The following is a 25,124-nucleotide window of genomic DNA, read 5'->3' as shown; positions in this document are numbered from 1 at the left end:
AACAAGCAGGCTGTTTAAGAAATATGATACAATCAGGGAAATATGAACACCAGATATTTAATATTAAGGAATTATTGTTAATTGTTTTAGAAGTGTAAATGGTATTGAGGGACTTCCCTGGTGGCACAGTGGTTAAGAATCCACCTGCCAATGCAGGGGACACAGGTTCAAGCCCTGGTCTGGGAAGATCCCACATGCTGCGGAGCAACTAAGCCTGTGCGCCACAACTACTCAGCCTGCGCTCTAGAGCCTGCGAGTCACAACTACTGAGCCCATGCGCTGCAACTACTGAAGCCCGCGCACCTAGAGCCTGTGCTCTGCAACAAGAGAAGCCACCGCAATGAGAAGCCCGCACACCGCAATGAAGAGTAGTCCCCGCTCGCCATAACTAGAGAAAGCCCACACGGAGCAACGAAGACCCAACACAGCCAAAATAAATAAATAAATAAATAAATAAAAATTAAAAAATAAATGGTACTGATATCATGTTTTTTTAAAGTCCTTATTGTTCAGGATATATAATGAAATATTTAGGGATGAAATAATACATCAGATTTCCTTCAAGATAATCAGGAAAGGGGAGCCCAGTTCAATTCCTACCTCATCCCTACCTTTCTATATTGATTTCTCTCTTCTTTTCTTTTACATGTTTGTGCTGCACAATTAAATGTAACTAAGTTCTACAGCATTCCATCTATAATACAGAATCTAATCCATTATATCTACTGTTGTTTTGTTCAAGTTTTATCTCCACCACTAGCCAGTAAGGTCTTTTAATGCACACAAAAAGTGTTTGATCCCACAACTCTAAGCCTTCTAATGGTCCCAAGTACCTAATCTGACACTCAAGGTGTCTCTGAAAAACCCTGGGGCCTACGGAAAAATGCAATATTCTTCCTTGTCACCCAAGGGCTACTTTGTGCTAAAATTTAAGTCTTAACCATAGTAAAAGAATATAATATTATCTTATTCAAATTTAACAGGGGTTCCTTTTATAACATCAAAATGCTAAGTCTTCAGCAAGTTAGGTCAAGCTAATAAGCACAAGCTTTTCCTCCCAGAGTTCAAATGGGAACTTGAGTATTTATACTCTTTTGCAGAAACAAAATTATACATTACTAGGTTTAAATAGAAATTTTATTATCTAAGTGATTGATTAAATACACTGAAGTTATTTAATAAAAGCTTCAGCTGTAATGTAAAAAGAGAGCTTACCCAAAGAAAGAGTCACAAAGCCCAGGAAAAAGAGAACTCACTACCTAACTGGTGACCAATAGCACTGGAGAACAAGTCTACTGGAGTACTTACAAGTTTTAAGAGTTGATTTATAGCCCCTTTATCCTTTAAAAAAAATTTTTTTTTAATAAATACATTTATTTATTTATTTTTTACTGCATTGGGTCTTCGTTGCTGCGCGCAGGCTTTCTCTAATTGCAGCACGCGGGCTTTCTCTAATTGCAGCAAGCAGGGGCTACTCTTCATTGCGGTGCACGGGCTTCTCATTGTGGTGGCTTCTCTTTTCACAGGCACTAGGCATATGGGCTTCAGCAGTTGCGGCACACAGGCTCAGTAGTTGTGGCTCTCAGGCTCTAGAGCTCAGGCTCTGTAGTGGTGGTGCAGAGGCTTAGATGCTCCGTGGCATGTGGGATCTTCCTGCACCAAGGATCGAACCCATGTGTCCCCTGCATTGGCAGGCGAACTCTTAACCACTGGGTCACCAGGGAAGCCCCAAAAATGTTTTAAAATAATTGATTTTTTCCCTCTAATCATAAAAGAAATCCATGTTATTTATAAATAGAGATAAACAAAAAAGAAAATAAAAACCATCCCACTACCTCCTTCATAACATTTTGTCTTACTAAACAGTAAGTCCTTTGAGGGCAGCTCATTTCCCCAAGCAGCACAGGAAATTGTGTTCTACAGCTCTCTACGGAAGCCCTAAGGGGAAGGAAAGAGGAAAAACCCATGGGCTTAATTCAATGAGAGTAACACATAGATTTGTCTTTCAGGTTTTTTTACATTTCACCACTTATATAAACCCAGGGTCAGAAAAAAAAAAACTTACATTCCACTCGTACGGAATTTTCTTGGTTTATAATAATTTGGGGGATATTTTTTCCAGTGTCTTCAAAATTTCTTACTATAGCAGCAGCAATGTCTTACACTTCGAATTGGCAAGTCGGGTAGTAAACATTTCATATTCACTCTATGTAAAGTCTGTCTCTATTTTAACTTATATTTAAATTAGTTACTCAAAGTACCATTCCATTTATTGTTATTTCTTATGTTGAGGTCCTATCCAACTCCATCAACAGATTTTTCTTATTTCGTGTAGTTAAGTGTACACTGAATAACTAAGTTTCTCCTCAAAATATCCTACACTAGTCTGAATCTACACAGATGCAAAACAATTCTAGTGTCATGAAATTCACCCAAAAGTACCCAACTGTAATGCTCTCCTGATCTCTAACTCAGATGTATTGCCTCATCCATCCAGGCGAAGTATAATAACTGTACTTATCAAGTATAATTTGAAGAGACATTGGAGAACTCAGAGTAGATAGCCTCCAGCAATTCACCTAGGAGGGGAAAAAAATTATCCCTTTCACCACCCAGAGTCTAGGCTCTAACAAGTTTTCAGCAACAGTCAAATAAAATTCTCAGAACAGTTTTGACTTTTCACTGGACTCTGTGTCTTAATTAAGCAGTCTGAGTGACAGTGCAAAAATTAATTTGAAGCTACTTTTCTTCTTCCTTGCTCCAAAAAGCTGAATACTGTCTGTCTTGACTATTCAAATCCCCAGAGATTTCAATTCTGCAGGAGCTCTACATGGTTCTAAATTTAGCCAAGTAATAGAAATAGTTGGAAGGCATGCAATTCATTTTAATATCTGCACCTTTACGTTGCCAGGCAGCTAATTTTTAAAGTAGTCTTAGAGCAGTCATCCACATAAAAGAACAAATATATAAGCCATGTAATCAACTGATAGGTTAGTAATTGTTAATTAAAATATTACCTATAACTTCTGTAAGTGACCAACATCACCCCTCCAAAAATATATTCTATATTTCTTACACAGGGATAGAGTTCTAAATATTTCAACAAAACACGGGACTTCCCTGGCAGTCCAGTGGTTAAGACTTCGTGCTTCCAATGCAGCGGGTGTGGGTTTGATCCCTGGTCGGGGAACTAAGATCCCGCATGCCGTGCGGCGCAGCCAACAACAGCCAAAAAAACATGTTAATAGCAAATCACTTTCCTTACAGCTTATTTATGTTTCTACTTCAAAGGAACATATAGATAGGTTTAAGGAGTTTCACCTTCAATGCAAAATGTTTTTGTATACTTTGCTATACAACACAAATCAGCACAACATTGTAAATCAACTATACTTCAATACAAAAAAAAAAAAACCAAGGGGAAAAAAAGTTTTTGTAGAAAAGATTGACATGTCTCATTTCACGTAGAGTCTCAGAGCAGGACATTCTCAAGCTGTTGGACCGTAAGTGACCAGGGTGTACCAGATCCCAATTCTAAGGATCTAGTTTGCATTTTCTAAAACATAAGATCTCATAAGGAGCCATAAAACCATACTCCAGCATAAATGTTCAATACAATAAACACCTTAATTTCATGTCAGTTTCCTAGACTGCGTTCACAGATCAATGTGTAAAACATATGTGCAGATGAATACAAGATGCAGGTTCAAAGCACAAAGTATAAAAGACCTGGATTAGAACTTTCTCTATCTAAGGAGATTTTAACTCAGAGAGCTGAAAATAACAAAGAGGGAAACAACTTAAGTGACTATACCACAGAAAGAAAAAGCCTGGATTACATAAGAGTAAGAAGGATACGAATACTTATTTTCACCTTCACATGTCACCACTAAGTTAGGAGAAGAAAAAACAATACAATGCCAATTTTCTGCAAAACATCCCATCTCCTACGGCAAGTCATCAGCACTGCCTATATATAACTCACTTCATTCTGAGAAGTAATTCAATTTAGACACTTTATTATCAAATAATTCTGGGAAGACACAGAAGGGTCTTAGATCTGGAATCCGCTCTTATTTTTTGTATGGGAAATAAATGATCCCATAAAGATAGCAAAGGATAGATAATTAAGAATGAGGAGCGGGCTTCCCTGGTGGCGCAGTGGTTGAGAGTCCGCCTGCCGATGCAGGGGACACGGGTTCGTGCCCCGGTCCGGGAAGATCCCACATGCCGCGGAGCAACTAGGCCCGTGAGCCATGGCTGCTGAGCCTGCGCGTCCGGAGCCTGAGCTCCGCAATGGGAGAGGCCACAACAGTGAGAGGCCCACATACCGCAAAAAAAAAAAAAAAAAAAAAAAGAATGAGGAGCAGTTCCCCTTTAAAGGAACCACTCCCCACTAAAGGTATCAGGGTTCCTTGCAGAAGTGACTGATTCCAGGTTTGTCAAGTACAAAGCGAGCCCAAAATACTTTGTTGTGCCAGGATGTAAGGAAGTCCTCAAAACTTGACTGGGACAAGTCAAAAAGACATAGGAGTTAGTATGAAGGGGCTCCCACTGACCAAAGTGACGACAATTGTTGTATGTATAATATTAAGTATTGTCAGTATTTTTTTAAGTGCTTTTCCTTACTGAAAAAAAAAATGGAAAAGAACAAAAATACACATACACACAAACCCCAAAGCTCTGAAATTAAGCATTAACAAACCAGGTTCATGATATGATCAGCATCCAAAAACCCAACTATAAACAATGACAAGCAATGCTCCTCAGTATTATTTTTGCAATTGTTAGTCAGGTTAAGCATCAAGAAAAAGAAAACACATCATTGCACATTACAGCCAACCCCCCAAAAAAGGCTTAAATTTTGACACTAGAGAATTGAATAATGTTTGATGCTATACCACAAACAGCTTCTGATGTATATCCTATGTGAAAAAGTCTTTACACATATATGACATATTTTTAATATTGATAACATATTGAATTTTTTAAAATACCAAACCTATAGTGATCCTCAAAAACAAAAAACAGGAGAAATAAAGTTCTTCTCTGTAGAATAACGCCAACTAGTAAATGTAGAAGGAATGACAGACTCAAAATTTTGCAACCACCAATGTAATAACTAATTCAGACAAGGATCATCAACGAATGTTACCACCACTGGGCAAAACACAGAGGAAAAGAAGAGTCATACCATCTTAACAGTATCATCCCACAGATTGTTTCTTAATTACAAAGGGAAAAAGGCAGCTTTACAAAGAAGAAATGTAGCCTATATCAACTTATCTGTGACCAAACTTATATCACAATAAGCACACAATACCTAAATAGTATTCTTGCCAAAAATATTTAATCTGAACCTAATCATGACAAATCCAAATTGTGAAACATTCTTCAACACAACTGGCCCGAAATCTTCAAAAATATCAATGACACGAAAAACAAAAATAGAAAGAACTGCTCTGAATTAAAAGGCTAAAACAAGGGGCTTCCCTGGTGGCGCAGTGGTTGAGAGTCCGCCTGCCAATGCAGGGGACGCGGGAGGATCCCACGTGCCGCGGAGTGGCTGGGCCCGTGAGCCATGAGCCATGGCCGCTGAGCCTGCGCGTCCAGAGCCTGTGCTCCGCCACGGGAGAGGCCACAACAGTGAGAGGTCCGTGTACCGCAAAAAAAAAAAAAAAAAAAAAAAAAAAGTCTAAAACAATATGAAAATTAAATGTAATTCATGATACTTGAATAAATCCAGGATTGGAAGGACAGCTATAAAGCAATATCTCAATTATTGAGATGATGGAGTAAATTTGATTATAGACTATAAATAATTATCACTGTAAAATATTTAAATGTGATAATGAGTTTGATAACAATATTATACTAATATAGGAAAATACCTTGTTCTTAAGTGATATATACTTAATAAATTCTGGGTGAAGTTTCCTGATGTGTGTAATTTCCTAATACAAATTCCTAATACACAATAAAAAATAATGTATATATGTATAGGGAGGGAAGGGAGAGAGGTGGAAAGTGCGAGAGAGAGAACAAGAGAGGGAGGGAAGGAGTAAAGAAAGAGTGTGAGAGCACAAATGTGACAAAATATTCGATAAATATTAGGTAAAAGTCATATTGATGCTCATTGTATCACTCTTTCAACTTTTCTATAGGTTTGGAATTCTTCCACATAAAAACATGGGGGTGAAAAATAACAAGCAGCAACATTAACCCAAGCTCTTGGCTATCCAGTATAAATTTTGCTGTGTCCTAAAAGCAATTCCAGGTGATGATTACAAGTGCAGACTTCAGCATGAAACTGGGTTATGTTCTGGCTGCACGATGATGGACAAATAACCTAACCTAACCTCTCTGCAATGGTTTGAATGTGTCCTCCCAAAATTTATATGTTGAATCCTAACCCCCAAACATGATATTAAGAGGTGAGGCCTTTGGGGTGGTTAAGTCATGAGCTTACTGCCTTATAAAAAAGGTTCCAGAGAGATCCCTAGCTCCTTTCACCATGTGAGGACACAGTAAGATGCTGGCTATTAACCAGGACAAGGGCCCTCAGCAGAATCTGACCACGGTTGATCTTGGACTATTCAGCTTCCAGAGCTGTGAGAAATAAATTTTTGTTGATGAGCCACCCAGTATTTTGTTATAGCAGTCTGACAGATTAAGTCACTCCCTAAACCTCAACTGTAAACAGGGATAATACAGTACTACTCCATAGGGACTATCTTCTGAGGATTAAATGATCTAATATGTCCTATTATTATACTTCTGTGATATCACATTCTTTGTTCACTTAACTACCCTGTAAGTATATGGGGAGACTGGACCAATTTTTAGCCTTTCTCTGACTTGGCAACTAGCTTATAAGCTATAATAACTTTATTAAAATTTTGTGAACTGCCAAGTATATCCAAATTCAAATAGAAGAATTAAAACGCATTCCATCTAAGGACCAATAAAAATAAATCCACCATTAGCACAAATGACAGAGCTAACATACTCTAAAGTACCCGTCAAAGCAGTAGCTTTTCACAGCTTACATTTGCTCCTTCCTCAAAATACTAGAGGGTCACCTGTCAGGAACAGACACAGGCTGCCTTGGTCCCAAAAATGTCAATCTTTACATTAAAATCCAATGCCCTCAGGCCAGAAGTGCCTCCAGATTCGTTTAGACAACTAGCTGCTATACATTTCCAAAAGTGAACTTTACCAACACTCCTCTAAGCCGAAACCTGCCCCCCGCTTTTTTTTTTTTTTTTTTTTTTTTTTTTGCGTTATGCGGGCCTCTCACTGTTGTGGCCTCTCCCGCTGCGGAGCACAGGCTCCGGACGCGCAGGATCAGCGGCCATGGCTCACGGGCCCAGCCGCTCCGCGGCATGTGGGATCTTCCCGGACCGAGGCATGAACCCGTGTTCCCTGCATCGGCAGGCGGACTCTCAACCACTGTGCCACCAGAGAAGCCCTGTCCCCACCCTTTTTTAGTGATATAATTGACATATAATATGAGTTACAGGTATACAACATGATTCAATACACGTATATACTGTGAAATAATCACAAGTCTAATTAACATCCATCACCAGACATATTCACAATTTTTTCCTTGTAATAAGAATGCCTAAGATCTTCTCTGCTAGAAACTTTCAAATATACAATACAGTATTAACTATAGTCCCCATGCTGTACATTTCATCCCCAAGACTTATTTATATATATGTGTGTGTGTATAAACATATACATGTAACTGGAAATTTGTACAGTTTTGTCCACCTTCACCCATTTCAGCCATCCCCCACTCCCTGCCTTTGGCAACCACCAATCTATTCTCTTTGTAGCTGTGAGATTCCACATAACTGAGCTCATACAGTACTTGTCCTTCTCTGACTTATTTCACTTAGCATAATGCCCTCAAGGTGCATCTATCTAATCTATAGATACTGTCACAAATAGCGTGTGTGCTGTCACAAATAGCGCGCGCGCGCGCGCGCGCGTGTGTGTGTGTGTGTGTGTGTGTGTGTGTGTGTGTGTGTACAGCCACATTTTCTTTATCCATTAATTCGCTGCTGGACACTTAGGTTGTTTCCATGTCTTAGCTACTGGGAACAATGCTGCAATGACATCAGCGTGCAGGTATCTCTTCAAGATAATGATTTCATTTCCTTCAAATATATATCCAGAAATAGGACTGCTGGGTCACATGGTAGTTCTATTTTTTTATTTCTTGAGGAACCTCCATAGTGCTTTCCATAGTGGCTATCCCAATTTACATTCTCACCAACAGTGCACTAGGGTTCCCTTTTCTCCATATTGTCACCAACACTTACTATCGCTTATCTTTTTTTTTTTTCCCTCGGTACACGGGCCTCTCACTGTTGTGGCCTCTCCCGCTGCGGAGCACAGGCTCCGGACGCGCAGGCTCAGTGGCCATGGCTCACGGGCCCAGCTGCTCCGCGGCATGTGGGATCCTCCCTGACCGGGGCCCGAACCCATGTCCCCTGCATCGGCAGGCGGACTCTCAACCACTGCGCCACCAGGGAAGCCCCATTTATCTTTTTGATAATAGCCATTCTAACAGGTGTAAGCTAACATCTCATTGAGGTTTTGATTTGCATTTTCCTGATTTGCGATGATGAGCACATTTCTATGTACCTGTTAGCCATCTGTGTATCTTTTTTGGAAAAATGTCTATTCAGTTCCTCTATTCATTTTTTAAATCAGATTGGTTTTTTTCCTATTGAGTTGCAAGAGTTCTTTATACATTCCAGATATTAACCCTTTTTCAAATATATGATTTTTTGGAAGTATAGTTTATGTACAATATTATGTAAGTTATAGATGTACAATATAGTGATTCATAATTTTTCAAGGTTATACTCCCTTCAGTTATTATAAAGTATTGGCTATATGCTGTGTCGTACCATATATCCTTGCAGTTTTTATATATAATAGTCTGCACCTCTTTCGAATATATGATTAGTAAATATTTTCTCCCATATAGTAGGCTTTTTCATTTTGTTGATGGTTTCCCTTGCTGTGCAGATATTTTTAGTTTGATATAGTCCCACTTATTCATTTGTGCTTTTGCTGTCTTTGCTTTTGGTATCCAAAGAATCCCCAAGACTGATGTCAAGGAGCTTACTCCCTATGTTTCTTTCTACAAGTTTTATGGTTTTAGGTCTTATGTTCAAGCCTTTAATCCATTTTGAGCCATTTTTTTGTGTTTGGTGTAATATAGTAGTCCAGTTTTCCCAACACCATCTATTGAAGAGATTATCCTTTGCCTATTGTTTATTCTTGGCTCCTGTCATAAATTAACTGACCATGTGTGCATGAGTTTATTTCTGGGCTCTCTATTCTGTTCCATTAATCTATGTATCTGTTTCTATGCCAATACCATACTGTTCTGATTACTATGGCTTTGTAATATAGTTTGAAATCAGGAAGTATCATACCTTCAGTTTTGTTCTTCTTTCTCAAGATTTATTTGGCTATTTGGTGTCTTTTGTGGTTCCACACAAATTTTAGGATTGTTTGTTCCCTGTGAAAAATGCAACTGGAATTTTGATAGTGATTGCCTTGAATCTGTAGATTGCTTTGGGTGGTATGGACATTTTAACAATATTAATTCTTCCAATCCATGAGCAGAGAGTATCTTTCCACTTATTTGTGTCTTCTTCAATTCCTTTCACTGATGTCTTATAGTTTTCAGTGTACATGTCTTTCACCTCCTTGGTTAAACTTATTCCTAGATATTTTATTCTTTATGCTACAATCGAAAGTGAAATCATTTTTTAAATTTCTCTTTTTGATAGTGATTAATGTATAAAAACACAACTGATTTCTGTATATTGATTTTATATCCTGCAACTTTACTGAATTCATTCATTAGTTCTAATAGTTTTTGGTGTAGTGTTTAGGATCTTCTATATATAATATCATGTCATGTCATCTGCAAATCTTCCTTTCTGATCTGAATGCCTCTTATTTCTTTTTTTGCCCAACTGCAATGACTAGGACTACCAATATTATGTTGAATAAAAGTGGCAAGGAAAAGCTTTCAGCTTCAGTTGAGTTTAATGTTAGATGAGGGCTTGTAACGTATGGCTTTTATGGTGTTGAGGTACATTCCTTCTATACTCATTTTTCCTACTTTTTTTTTTTTTTTTTTTTTGCGGTACGCGGGCCTCTCACTGCTGTGGCCTCTACCGTTGCGGAGCACAGGCTCCGGATGCGCAGGCCCAGCGGCCATGGCTCACGGGCCTAGCCGCTCCGCGGCATGTGGGATCTTCCTGAACCGGGGCACGAACCCGTGTCCCCTGCATTGGCAGGCGGACTCTCAACCACTGCACCACCAGGGAAGCCCTAGACCCACTTTTGTTGAGTTTGTTTGTAATCCTTTTTCTGCACCATTGAGATGACCATATGACTTTTATCCTTCATTTTGTTAATGGGGCGTATCACACTGATTGACTTGCAGATGTTGAACCACACTTGCATCCCTGAAATAAATCCCACTTGATTATGGTGTATGATCCGTTTAATGTATTGTTGAATTCAGTTTGCTAATATTCTGTTGAGGATTTTTGTATGTATATTCATCAGGGATACTGGCCTGTAATTTTGTTTACTTGTAGTGTGTCCTTGTCTGGTTTTTGTATAAAGGTTATGCTAGCCTCATAAAATGAATTTGGAGTTTGAGAAGGATTGGTATTAGTTCTTCTTTAAACGTTTGGTAGAATTCACCAGTGAAGCCACCTGACCCTGGACTTTTGTCTGTTGGAAGGTTTTTGATTACTGATTCAACCTCTTTACTAGTACAGGCATAACTTGGAGATATTGCAGGATCAGTTCCAGACCATTGTAATAAAGCAAATATCGAAATAAAGCAAGTCACAAATTTTCTGGCTTCCCAGTGCATATGAAAGTTATGTTTAGACTATATTATACTCTATTAAGTGTGAAATAGCATTATGTCTAAAAAAAACAATGTACATACCTTAATTTTAAAATATTTTATTGCTAAAAAATGCCAAAACAACGTAATAGTAACATGGAAGATCACTGATCACTGTAACAAATAATAATGAAGAAATCTGAAAAATTACAAGAATTACCAAAACGTGACATGGGGCACAAAGTAACTAAATGCTGTTAGAAAAATAGGGCTGATAGACTTGATCAATGCAGGGTTGCCACAAACCTTCAATTTGTAAAAATCACAGCATCTGTGAAGCGCAATAAAGCCAAGCTCAGTAAAATGAGGTATGCTTCTAATCGGATTCCTCAGACTTTCTATTTCTTCATGACTTAGTCCTGGTAGGTTGTATGTTTCTAGGAATTTATCCATTTCTGCTAGGTTGTCCAATTTGTTGGCATATAATTGTTCACAGTAATCTCTTGAGGTACCAGGTGTTAACATCTCCTCTTTCATTTCTGATTTTATTTGAGTCCTCTTTTTTCCTTGGTGAGTCTAGCTACAGGTTTGTCTATTTTATCTTTTTTAAAAAAATAAAAACTGGCTCCTAGTTTCACTGTTCTTTTCTATTGTTTCTCTATTTTATTTATTTCTACTCTGATATTTATTCCCTTCCTTCTACTTACATTAGGTTTAGCTTGTTCTTCTTTTTCTAGTTCCTGGAGGTGTAAAGTTAGGTTATTTGAAATCTTTCTCATTTCTTAATGTAGGCATTTGTCACTATGAACTTCCCTTTTAGAAGTACTTTCACTGCATCCCATAGGTTTTGTATTTAGTATATTGTATTTCCATTTTCATTCGTCTCTGGGTATTTTTTATTTTCTTTTTTATTTCTTCTTTGACCCGTTGATTATTCAGTAGCATATGTTTAAGCTCTACATGTTTATGAATTTTCCAGTTTTCCTCTTATCACTGATTTCTAGTTTCACACCACTGTGGTCAGAAAAGATTCTTGATATGATTCAATCTCCTTAAATTTATTAAGACTTGTTTCATGCCTGACATATACTCTATCTTAGAGAATGTTCCATGTGCACTTGAGAAGAATGTGTACTCTGTTACTTTTGGATGAAATGTTCCATACATGTCTGTTAAGTCTATCTGGTCTAACTTGTCATTTAAGGCCAATGTTCCCTTACTGATTTTCTGTCTGCATGATTTATCCATTGATGAAAGTGGGGAATTAAGGTCCCCTATTATTGTATTGCTGTCTATTTCTCCCTTTAGGTCAGTTAATATTTACTTTAAGTGCTCCTAAAATCTGTCCCCTTTCTTATCTCTGTTAGCAATACCACCCAGTCACCCAAAACAGAAACTGAGAGTCACCTATTCACAATTACTTCACTCTCCTCTCATATTTAGCCAATTTCCAAACTCTGGCACCATCTCCTGGATCCACTTGATCTTCTCAGCTCCTGTCCTCTCTTCTCCACTCCCATCACTGATAGGCAGATAATTTAGTTAATGGGACGAGACCTCCAGAGTTCTTTTTTGCCTCCAACAGAGCAACTGGCTATGTTCCCATGATGACTGCTCTGTTGGCCTATCAGCCTTTATCCCTGAATAAATAAAATCTCTAACCTATCCTTGATGAACACGTAGTGTGAGTGAGAAATAAACCGTTGTTTCAAGCTATTAAGATTTGGGGGTTGTTTCTTACCCATCATACCCATCTCTATCCTGATTTCAACATCTTCTGCACTACTACAACAGCCCCCTAACAAGTGTCTCTCCCTCCACTCTAAATCCCCTGTATTTTTCCAAAGTGCTACCAGAGTTACCTTTATAAAACAATCATTCCATTTCTCTGATGAAAATCTTCAGAGGTTCCTTTTTGCCTCAAAGTATTCCAAAGCCCTTAATATACCTCTTAAAGCCTACCGCAAAATTAGGCTCTATATACATTCTCTCCAGCCATTCAAAATAATGCTACTTCTCCATACATACCATAGTTTTTAATACTCCTGAGTCTTTGCCCAGGCTAGTCTATCTGCTTGAAATCCATTCCCACCCTATACCACCCCACCCTACCTCTGCCTGCCTAGCCAAACAAACCACTTGGCAACTGTCCCTCCCATTTTCTCAACAGCTATCCAAATTTCTGTCTCTTTTCAAGGACCCTACTTTGCCAATGCTCTTTATTGGAACACACTAGACCCCTAACCCAAAAGAATAAGTCTCCTAGATCACAAGGAGTATCAGGGCTTTAAGGTAGGAGCTCCCTCAAATTCCTTTGTTCAGTTACCAAACATTTGTCCCCACCCCTTTTTTGACCTCTTCCTCTATCTTAATAAAGGATATAATAATAATTCTACCTCTGCTCCGGATTTCATCTTCTCTTCATGCTCAAGGACTTCACTCCATTATCACCACTCTCTAATGTCTTTTGCTAATTCCCTGAACATATAAATATGCTCAAGTCTCTCATCTTAAAAAACTCTTCCTTGGGACTTCTCTGGCAGTCCAGTGGTTAAGACTCTGAGCTTCCAATGCAGGGGACATGGGTTTGATCCCTGGTCCGGGAAGATCCCACATGCCGCAGAGCAACTAAGCCTGTGCGCCCCAACTACTGAGCCTGAGCTCTAGAGCCCACGAGCCACAACTACTGAGCACACACGCCACAGCTACTGAAGCCCACGCGCCCTAGAGTCTGTGCACCGCAACTACCGAGCCTGCGTGTCACAACTACTAAAGCCCGTACGCCTACAGCCCGTGTTCCGCAACAAGAGAAGCCACCGCAACGAAGAGTAGCCCCTGCTCGCCACAACTAGAGAAAGCCTGTGCGCAGCAACAAAGACCAAAACAGGCATAAATTAATTAATTTTTTAAATTCAATATATTAGAAAAAAAATCAAGCCCCTACCTACCTTTCTAGCCTTTTCTATAAATAATCCCCATAAACATCCCATGTGTAGGCATATCCTGTCCTTGAAGTTTGTCAAAGGCATCACGCTGCTCCACTCTACACCTCCACCGTTTATGTAGGTAGTTCCTCCCCTAGAGCTCTCTTCCTTATACCTGTCTACCTGGTTAACTCCTGTCGGCCCTTCAAGATTCCTAACCCCCTGACAGAAAGTCTTTCCAGATCTCCATTGTACTTCCAAAGCACTTTGTGCATTCCTCTAGCTCAGAGTTCATCAGCCGGCAGTATCCTGACTGAATTCTCTAAGTTCTTTGAAGGTAAGGACTATGTCTTGTTTTTTTACACCCCCAGCACCTAATACTTTGTAACTATTCATATGCTAGTTGAATTAATGAATACACTGAGACTCAATTCAAACTTTACCTTCTCCGAAAAGTTGAATCTGAAACTGTCATTTAGAATTAAGCATTCTTCCTCCTGCTTTCATATTACATTTTATTACCACCTTGTAACACTCATGACCTTGTAATTTATTTACTCTTTTGTAATGTATAAAAATAAAACATGAGCTCCTTGACAATAGGGACAATGTCGCATCTACCTTGGTATCTTTAGCATATAACACAATATCTAACCAAGAAACGGGCACCTATTAAACGTTTGAGTAAATGAGTAAGTTGCTCTTTTCATAAACTTTCTTGAGGTATTACCTGCCTTGAAGATCACTTTCTATTGTAAAAATAGAGAAGAACCAGAAACTAAGAGAAGACCTTCTAACAAAGAACTGTCCTGGAAAGAAAACATATAGGTGATGTTTATCTTAACAAAGACTAATAATAATCTGAGTTTCTCTGATTTCTAAGCTAGTACTATATGACAGGCTCATAGTGCACCAAAGCAAAAGCTGGGTTGGTAAGATGAAACAGTGGCAAGTGAATGCCCGTAATTCTTAATTGAAAATCTATAATCTTTTCAGAGGGCCTCAGGTGGCAGACTGCGTGCGTGCGTGTGTGCGTGTGTGCGTGTGTGCGTATGGCTAAATCTGTGTCCCCTACTGCGGGAAATGAGCAAAGCACAAGTCAACAGTAACGTACAGGACAGAACAGAGAGAACAGAAGAGACTCATGGCCTAAAACACATTATGGATCTGAACAGATCCTATAGCTGAATCCAGTCAGACTGCTAAACTGAAAAGACAATTGCTATTTCCCAACCTATAAGAAACTAATAGGCAAAAAAACAGTTATGAAAGCAATGTTAATTCCAAAGAGAAAAAGGAAGAAAAAGAGAAAAATAAAGCACACAGAAATAAAGCACCATTTTATCTCTGCCAATACAATTTCAATGCTGTTCTGTTACCTAACAGCACTAGAGAACATTATTTAGAGACTAGTAATTTGATCATGTTTAATATAGACTGTCCTTCTGTGAGGTAGGCTATGCTTGCTGACTGTGGCCACCAAATAGATGTAAATACATCCCAGCTACATGGAAAGTGTGCTCATTAATATCTGTAGATACCTTTTTGTCTCTCTTCTGTATTATCTACTAACTACAGGTGAAGTAAAATATTGAAGCTCGCCTAAGAATTCATGAAGCTGCACTTAATATCTCAAGTGTTTACATTTTAAATGAGTAAATGTCTCAGGAAGTATTATTGTATTTAACCTTGAGATACCTCCAAAAGTCAATTTTCCTGTACCCTAAAAGGAAGCAGACCAACAACTCCATTTTACATATAAAGACACTGATTCAGCAGAGTTCATGAGGGTAAACTCAGCACAGCCTCAGAGAACTTCAAACAGGGTTAAAAATTCAAGTCTCAAGCACTGGCTCTGATTTTACTCCCTCACAAGGCCTACACAGAAACTAAACAGGTTTGATTCCTTTCAGTAGTCCTATCTTACCTGTCAGTCACACTTAATTTTTCAGCCATCATACTCATTCAGTTAAAAAGAAAGAAAAAATATTTCTACACTTTCATATAGGGAAAATACTCCAAGCGCAAACCCTCTTCGTCTTCCTCTTCTTTTCTGTCAAAAATACTGCTAGGGCAACTAAGCCCGTGCGCCACAACTACTGAGCCTGTGCTCTAAAGCCCGTGAGCTACAACTACTGAGCCCGAGTGCCAGGACTACTGAAGCCCACGCGCCTAGAGCCCGTGCTCCGCAACAAGAGAAGCCAACGCACCACAACGAAGGTAGCCCCCGCTCGCCGCAACTAGAGAAAGCCCGTGTGCAGAAACGAAGACCCAAGGCAGCCATAAATTTTAAAAAAAAATTTATTAAAAAAAAATACTGCTAGCGGGCTTCCCTGGTGGCACAGTGGTTGAGAGTCCGCCTGCCGATGCAGGGGACACGGGTTCGTGCCCCAGTCCGGGAAGATCCCATGTGACGCGGAACGGCTGGGCCCGTGAGCCATGGCTGCTGAGCCTGCGCGTCCGGAGCCTGTGCTCCGCAACGGGAGAGGCCACGACAGTGAGAGGCCCGTGTACCGCAAAAAAAAAAAAAAATACTGCTAGGATAGAGAGTAAAACACAAAAAATAAATTTTAGACCAAATAACTCTGAAGGGAAAATAAGGAGAACTGGAAAGGGGGATAAATAATTTAAGGCTGAAGATACCATGATAAAGGTAAAACTTTGGTAGTACAGGCACAACTTAGTTCAGGATTTCAGTTGTTGGCCTTAGTATAGCTCTGCCCCAAATCAAGACTCTAACAATGATCTCTCTTAGGTACAGTGTTAGCTAGGAGGGGCAAAACAACTGGCAAAGGGAATTTCCTGGTGGTCCAATAGTTAGGGCTCTGTGCTTCCACTGTAGGGTGCACGGGTTCAATCCCTTGTCGGGGAACTAAGATCCCGCGTGGTGCACCCCCCAAAAAACTGACAAAGTCACAATCTAGACACAGACCTCTAGAACATATGCCTCAAATTATCTAATTATTTTTCTTTCCTTCTCTTTTCCTTACAGCTAGTAGAGGAATAAGACAAAAATCACATGCTCTAGAGCTCTTTTGGCACTGGAGAGATCACGATCCTTGCAAATTTAACTTCAGTGTGAGCAGAAAACTTAGAATGGAATGTACAGAGGGAAACATGGTAAAGACAAAGAGGAACCCAGCTTTGTGGAACTGGTCCAAAAGAGGCAGACAAAATGAGAGTTTTGGGGATGCCCTAAAGGGTTCCAGAACATTACACCTAAACAAAGGAAGGTTTCTGTGGTTTTCCGGTGGAGAGGTATCCAGTTGAAACAATGGTATACCCCAGGGCAGCAAGGTGTGACAACAGGGAAGGTGAAAGAACAAGTAATTCATCTGTAGCTGAAGCCTAACCCTGAAAGCAAAGGGAAAACAGCAAAATGTAAGGCAGGTGAGATAAAGCAGCCAGATTTAAAATATATATATGGGCTTCCCTGGTGGCACAAGTGGTTAAGAATCTGCCTGCCAATGCCAGGGATACAGGTTCGAGCCCTGGTCCGGGAAGACCCCACATGCCACGGAGCAACAAAGCCCATGCGCCACGACTACTGAGCCTGCGCTCTAGAGCCCGCGAGCCACAACTACTGAGTTCACACGCCACAACTGAAGCCCGCGTACCTAGAACCCGTGCTCCACAAGAGAAGACACCACAGTGAGAAGCCCACACACCGCAACGAAAAGTAGGCCCCGCTCACCGCAACCAGAGAGAGCCCACTCACAGCAATGAAGACCCAACGCAGCCAAAAATTTAAAAAATAAATAAAATAAATAAGTTTTTTAAAAAAAGAAAAAGATTCAAGAGAAACTGCGGAGATAAGAGGTTACTTAACTTATGATTACTAGATATTAAAGGGTAAGAAGGATTCAAGTATGACATCCAGGTTTCTGGCTTATGCAACTAGGTAGTATGATTCAAAGAAAATAACTCAGAAAGAACAGATTTCCATGGAAAAATTATTTCTGCTTTGGGTATGTTGAGTCTGAGGTGCTGTGTAACAGTCAAATGGAGATGTTCAAGAGACCACTGAATAAATGAGCCTAGAGCTCAGGTAAGAGATCAGAACTGGAGACAGAGACTCACAAATTGCCAGCTTATAAAGATGCCAAGTGAAGCCATCAGGGTGGATGGGACTGACAAATGGAACAATGTTCTTTTAAATGTCATCCAAGACAACTGACCAGAGACATCACAAACACCTGGAATGCTTGTTAAAATACAAACTCCTGGGCTCCATCCCAAGCCTACTAAGTCAAAAATCTCTGGGGATAAGCCCAGGAACACACATTTCATTCATTCATTCCATAAATGTGTATTGAGGGACTATTCTAGGCATTAGGAATATAACAGATATAAAATAAACAAGGTCCCTGTTCCATAGGTTTTGGGTTCTAGGCATGGCCAGACTACAGGCAAGAAAACAAACAAGATAACTTAAGATAGTGGTAAGTGCTATGGAGAAAATAAAACAGAGAAATTTAGTGAAGCAATAGTAAGAACAGGGAAGTGTGGTACAAGGTAAGTCAGAGCAGCTGGCAGAGGCAAGATCATGAAGGCTTTTGTAAGCCATTCTGAAATTCTCCAAGAGATGCTTATGCAGATGCTTATGCCTTTAAGGTTTAAGAATCAGAGGTAAAGAGGAAGAATACAACAGTAACCTTAAGGAAAACACATATTTAAGGGATGAGCAGGAGAAAAAGAGCCAGGAATGCAAGTGGAAAAGAAAGTAGTATCACTGAAACATTTCAAGAAAGAGAAGGGTCAACATGACAAACACTCCAGAAAACCTGAATTAAGATAAGGATGAAAAGGAGTCCGTTAGATTAACAAGGCCCACCATGTTCTTCCCACTGATTCTGATGGCTGCTGGGAGCTGCTCCACCAATAGTATTAGAAGCACTAAGTGACCACTTCTTGTAGATGTGTATATTCACCTGCTACCCATCCATAGCACAGTGTTTCCTGCAAGTTATCAGCTGGTTACTAGTCCTAGATCTTCTTCTTCCCTTCTCCCACAGAATCAAAAAGGAGAAAATATAATTTGTGAGTATAGGGAGAAAAAATGTATTTCAAATGTATCCCTTATTAAGTTTGGATTGTCACTGCCTTGTTTACTTTCCTCCTAGTTCTGTTATAAAGCTTACACAAGTCTGAACCACCCTTCTCCAAGAAAGTATTCCCCATAATGCTGCTCACGTGCCAAAACCACGCACAAATTCTTACAACTGGCACATCCAACAAAATCACAGCCCCCACAAAAATATGAACTGCATACCTGGAAAATCTAGTCTTTTAATATGAATGTTGACCACTTTACGGTCCGATCAGCTTTTAGGAAAGAGAAAAGTGCTTTGCAGATATGAAATACGGTTTTGATCATTATTAATAATAAACACTGAAGCACAAATGTTATCAACATGAAATATACCAAAAACATCCATACAAGGAAGATAATGAATCAAGTGGCAAAGGAAACTAGCTAATAATGTTAAAAGTCTATCTCTATTCTGTACACTAGACAAGAATTGTATGGAAGACTAACAGTGGGAGCAAAATTACCTCCAAAAGATCAAGATAGCACTTGACTAGTCTGCAAACCAGCTTTTTCTCTTTCTTTTCCCACTACAGACTCACAACCAATAAATATCAATTAGAAATAAACTAAGTTATTTTACTAAACTTAGAAGGTTTTGCACAGCAAAGGAAACCATAAACAAAACAGACAACCCTCAGAATGGGAGACAATATTTGCAAATGAGGCAACCAACAAGGGATTAATCTCCAAAATATGTAAACAGCCCATGCAGCTCAATATCGAAAAAACAAACAACCCAATCAAAAAACAGGCAGAAGAGGGACTTCCCTGGTGGCGCAGAGGTTAAGAATCTGCCTGCCAATGCAGGGGACACGGGTTCGAGCCCTGGTCCGGGAAGATTCCCACATGCCACGGAGCAACTAAGCCCATGCGCCACAACTACTGAGCCTGTGCTCTAGAGCCCACTCACCTAGAGCCCGTGGTCCGCAACAAGAGAAGGCACTGCAATGAGAAGCCAGCACATGGCAACAAAGAGTAGCCCCCGCCCGCCGCAACTAAAGAAAGCCCACGCGCAGCAACAAAGACCCAAAACAGCCAAAAATAATTAATTAATTATTTTTAAAAATGGGCAGAAGATCTAAACAGACATTTCTCCAGAGAAGACATACAGATGGCTAAAAAGCACATGAAAAGATGCTCAACATCATCTAATTATTAGAGAAATGCAAATCAAAACTACAATGAAGTATCACCTCATACCAGTCAGAATGGCCATCATCAAAAAATCTACAAACAATAAATGCTGGAGAGGGTGCGGAAAAAAGGGAACCCTCTTACACCTTTGGTGGGAATGTAAATTGGTACAGCCACTATGGAGAACAGTATGGAGGTTCCTTAAAAAACTAAAATAAACCCAGCAATCCCACTCCTGGGCATATACCTGGAGAAAACCATAAGTCAAAAAGATATATGCACCCCAATGTTCACTGCAGCACTATTAACAATAGCCAAGACATGGAAGCAATCTAAATGTCCATCATCAGAGGAATGGATAAAGAAGATGTGGTACATATATACAATGGAATATGACTCAACCATAAAAAAGAACAAAATGATGCCATTTGCAGCAACGTGGATGGACCCAGAGATTGTCATATTGAGTGAAGTAAGTCAGACACAGAAAGACAAATATCATATGTTCATATGTGGAATCTAAAAAAAGGGTCCAATGAACTTATTTACAAAACAGAAATAGAGTCACAGATGTAGAAAACAAACTTACTGTTACCAAGTGGGAAAGAGGGGGGAGGGATAAATTGGGAGGCTGGGATTGACATACACACACTTACATAAAACAGATAACTCATAAGAACCTACTGTATAGCACAGGGAACTCTACCTAATACTCTGTAATGACCTATATGGGAAAAGAATCTAAACAAGAGTGGATATATGTATAACTGATTCACTCTGCTGTATAGCAGAAACTAACACAACATTGTAAATCAACTATACTTCAATAAAAATTAATTTAAAAAAAAAGAAACTGAGTTATTTTAAACCCTGCTGATTACCTCACTTATCTTTACACCTCTAGCTCTACAGGATAAGGACTTAAGCTGAGATCTTCTGGGACCTGAGTAATTGTGTGGGTGCAAACCTATAGTTTTTATTTGCCTGCAAAAGATTTTGAGTTCTTCAATGAAAAACAAAAACAAGCTGCAAAACACACTATTAACGCCTTTAGAGCATTGGGCTAAGTCAGGGAAGAGACCTTACAAGAGCATTTAACCACTAGCTTCATTTTTTTTCCCCAAGAAAATACCGGGAAAGGCCTGAAAAGTATCTCCCAGGAAAAATCAAAGTCTTTGACAATTTAGAAAAGCAAGCAAGCAGTTAAAGGGACTGAAAAGATTTTTTATTTTCTTGTGGTATACAAACTAAGGAGGAATAGAATAAAATGAGTCCCTTAAAAATACCGAAAGTGTTTTGACTATTGGGAGACATGACTGCCTGAGGCTTTTTTACCTTTTCTCCTTATTCTCTCTCATCTCGAGGCTGGGGTTCCCAATTTGATCAGTTCTTTTTTTTTTTTTTTTTTTTTTTGCGGTACGTGGGCCTCTCACTGTTGTGGTCTCTCCCGCTGTGGAGCACAGGCTCCGGACACGCAGGCTCAGCGGCCATGGCTCACGGGCCCAGCCGCTCCGCGGCATGTGGGATCTTCCCGGACCAGGACACGAATCCGTGTCCCCTGAATCGGCAAGCAGACTCTCAACCACTGCGCCACCAGGGAAGCCCTGATCAGTTCTTCTTTTAAAAGCACAGTTAAGTACTCTGGGAAACTTACTGTCAAAACTAGAAAACTGAAACTGCTTTCCCAGTATAGGTTCAAACAACTGGACTGAACAACTCATAAGAGTTTTGCTTTGCAGAAAAGCAAAAAGAGGGGACTTCCCTGGTGGTCCAGTGGTTAAGACTCCACGCCCCCAATGCAAGGGGGCTGGGTTCTATCCCTAGTCAGGGAACTAGCTCCCACATGCATGCCACAATTAAGAGTCCACATGCTGCAACTAAGAGCCCACATGCCACAACTAAGGGATCCCACATGCCGCAACAAAGTTCCCACATGCCACAACTGAGACCCAGTGCAGCCAAAGAAATAAATAAATATTTTTTAAAAAAAAGAAGAAGAAAAGCAAAAAGAACACCTGGATTTAGGAAACGTCCCAGAATCTTTCCTTTCATACCGCCTAAGTAAAAATGATGAAACCACTGCAGATAATTGTAATTAGGGCTTTCAACACCAATTTTTTTTAAGTGTTAGAGAAAATAGATACACACTAAGGAAATCTAAGGGAACTCAAAGAGGAGTTAAAACAGATCAGGGTTATGAAATCTTTCCTATCTATATCTGTTTTCAGAAATAAACTCAAACTTAAGGAATGGACAAAGTAACTTTATTGGAGAATGGAACAAGTGCTACACTGCTAAAGTGACAATCATGGTAAGACCAAAAGGTAACTACTAAGAGACAATTAAGTGGCACGTTTTCTACAGACAGTGAAAAGGATACAGCTGCAGGAAAATACTAAAGCCACTGTGTATGAAGAATATATCTAAAATTAGACCCACCAACTGTATTCATGCACACATATTCAAGCCATGAGTCCAGTTATTTTTCCTACGTGTAAGCTGGCAGCACATTCCACAGAGGGACACTCAGAGTCCTTTATCCCATCTTACAAGTAGGCATAGGGAAAAAACAAAACAAAACACACACACACAAATACACACACACACAGAATTTCACAAAATTCTCTCCTCTGTACTTCCTGGGACCATGTAACAAAAATGCAACACTTTTTATCCCTTCCTCAAAATCCGCTTTTTCCTGAAAGCTTTCCTTGAGTTCATGAACAGATCTGGTACAGGAATAAGCAATGCATCATTCAGAAACCATTACCTATACTGAAACATTGTCAGTACTCAGTACAGTATTTATCTCTAAGAGGTGAGAACATGGCATAGAGATGTTTGAATGTCTCTGGGTCTTGAGAAAGACTTCCTAGAAACTTTGTGAAAGGATTTTAAAAGAGACAAGAGAAATGAGGTAGAAGCCTTATTAATGTGCCAAAATTATGTCAGAAATTATTCACAAAACGAGAATATACCTTTTTACAATAATAATAGCAGAACCAGATCCAGTCCAATAGATACAAGTTCCCCAATTCTCCCACTCCCACTTCCCACTCAAACCATTCTCTCATGGGCCTGGAAGCTTTCAATGTCCTGGCAAAAGTTTAAACAAAAACCTAGCTTTGCAACCAGCATTCCTACAAAGTGTTAAAAGCACAACCTCGCCCGCTTTGCCTTCCTAAGCTGGAACAGTTGCCAGGACTGCCCCAAAGAGAAATCTCATCCAGGCCACTGTAGCCAGAAGATCAATGAAGGTAACAAATATACCAATCAAGAAATGAGAAAGGAAAAGATAAATGAGGGATAAACCACACAACTCAGGGGGCCTGCTCCTTTTACCCTCAGACTTAATATAATTTAGTTGCTAAAAATGACCCCACAAATGGATTTGTAGAAAAAAGGATCAGATGTTCCCCAAAACCGAACACTCCATCATTGTTAAAGAAAGCTATTCTTACAAGTTTTCAAGCTCAACTGTCTCCACATGAATAGGGGAAAAAAATCTAACCCACACAGCCCAGACCATAAATATTAACATCTTCAGTGTACTGAAAAATTCAAAGTGGAACCAGCCTACGCAGTTCTCTGGGGCCAAAGAGGTAAGGATGGTGATGTCTGTCTCATCAGGGATGTGAACAAACCTCAAGGCAAGAGCCTGCAACAGTAAAAATTCTAGCCACATGAAATCTGAGCTAATCTTCCTCGGAGACCACCAACACCACACTCCATCCTCTCTGCCTTCAAAGGCTTTCACTCAATGACCTGAAAGCACAAGACTTCTGTCAAAACAGAAACGTGGCAAGAACTGACAAAAAAAAAAAATCTCAAGTTCTTCCAGTAAATACCTTACAAAATCCTAGTGGAAATACATGTCTCTCATTTATGGCAATGAGAGAGTTCAAGAATAAAACTCCTCTTCTTGGGGACTTCCCTGGTGGTTCAGTGGTAAAGAATCTGCCTTACAGCACAGGGGACGCGGGTTTGATCCCTGGTCAAGGAACTAAGATCCCACATGCCACGGGGCAACTAACCCTGTGTGCCACAGCTACCGAGTTTGCACGCCTCAACTAGAGCCCACGCGCTCTGGAAGCTGTGCGCCACAACTACAGAGTCCACACACCCTGGAGCCTGCACGCCACAACTAGAGAGAAGCCCACACACCACAACCAAGAGCCCGCATGCCTCAACGAAGATCCCCCCCGCTGTGCTGCAACTAAGACCCGACACAGCCAAAAATAAAAATAAATAAATCTTTAAAAACTCTTCTTTACCTACTCAATCAATAAATTTGTTGAGCACCTACTGCATATCAATGGCTATACTAAGGGCTGAGGATACGGCAACTAACAAAACAAGACCATCTAAACCTCATGAAACTTACACTCTAATGCGGGAGACTAAATATGTACAGTACGTTATAGGTTGATAAGGGGTAAGGAGGAAAATAAAGCAAAATGGGATAGGAAGTTATGTAAATATATGTGGAGGAATAGCTTTGGAATTTAGAGAGCCAAGGAAATGTCACTGTTAGAGTGACATGAGTAAAGCCCTGAAGGTGAGGGTACAAGGCTATGCAGCTTTACACGGAAAAGGTGATCCATGAAGATCCAAGTGCCAGCTGCTGAGGCAGAAGTGTATCTGATGTACTCAAGGAACAGAGAGGAGACCAGTGAATATGTCTGCGGTGGGGGGGGGGGGAGGTTGCTACATATCTTGGACTTTAAAGACAACTGTAAAGTCTCTGATTTTTATTCTGATAGACGAAGGTAACCAACTCCTCTTCAGACTTCTTTCAATTAAAAAAAATCAGGCACCCTATTCTTATATGTGCAACTTTTTAAATTTTTGTTTTAAGTTGAAGATCTACAGTGTAGATCCTAGAGTGGACGCGAAACTGGAACTTAAACTCTGAAATACAACTTTCGCTGACAGTTCATCAGACCTTCAAGAAAGATTCTCTGTTCTCTCAACTCTGTGGAGAACTGCAACAGGGAGGAAAAATACAACTAAAAGTGAACTGAATGGTCTAACTACTACCACTTTCTACCACTATTTAAGCCCGTTTTAG

At 39.8% G+C, this 25,124-nt stretch overlaps 1 protein-coding gene across 13 annotated transcripts in view; it reads right to left on the bottom strand.

The window, feature by feature from the left end:
• R3HDM2 (R3H domain containing 2) overlaps positions 1-25,124 on the bottom strand; it is a 154,328-nt gene that overhangs the window by 127,953 nt on the left and 1,251 nt on the right. The window lies entirely within an intron of this gene.

Source organism: Mesoplodon bidens, assembly GCF_964165515.1.
Source record: "Mesoplodon bidens genome assembly, chromosome: 11".
In the NCBI taxonomy this organism is placed as follows: Eukaryota; Metazoa; Chordata; class Mammalia; order Artiodactyla; family Ziphiidae; genus Mesoplodon; species Mesoplodon bidens.
The sequence above is the reverse complement of the archived record's forward strand: the minus strand, read 5'-3'. Positions and strand labels throughout refer to the sequence as shown.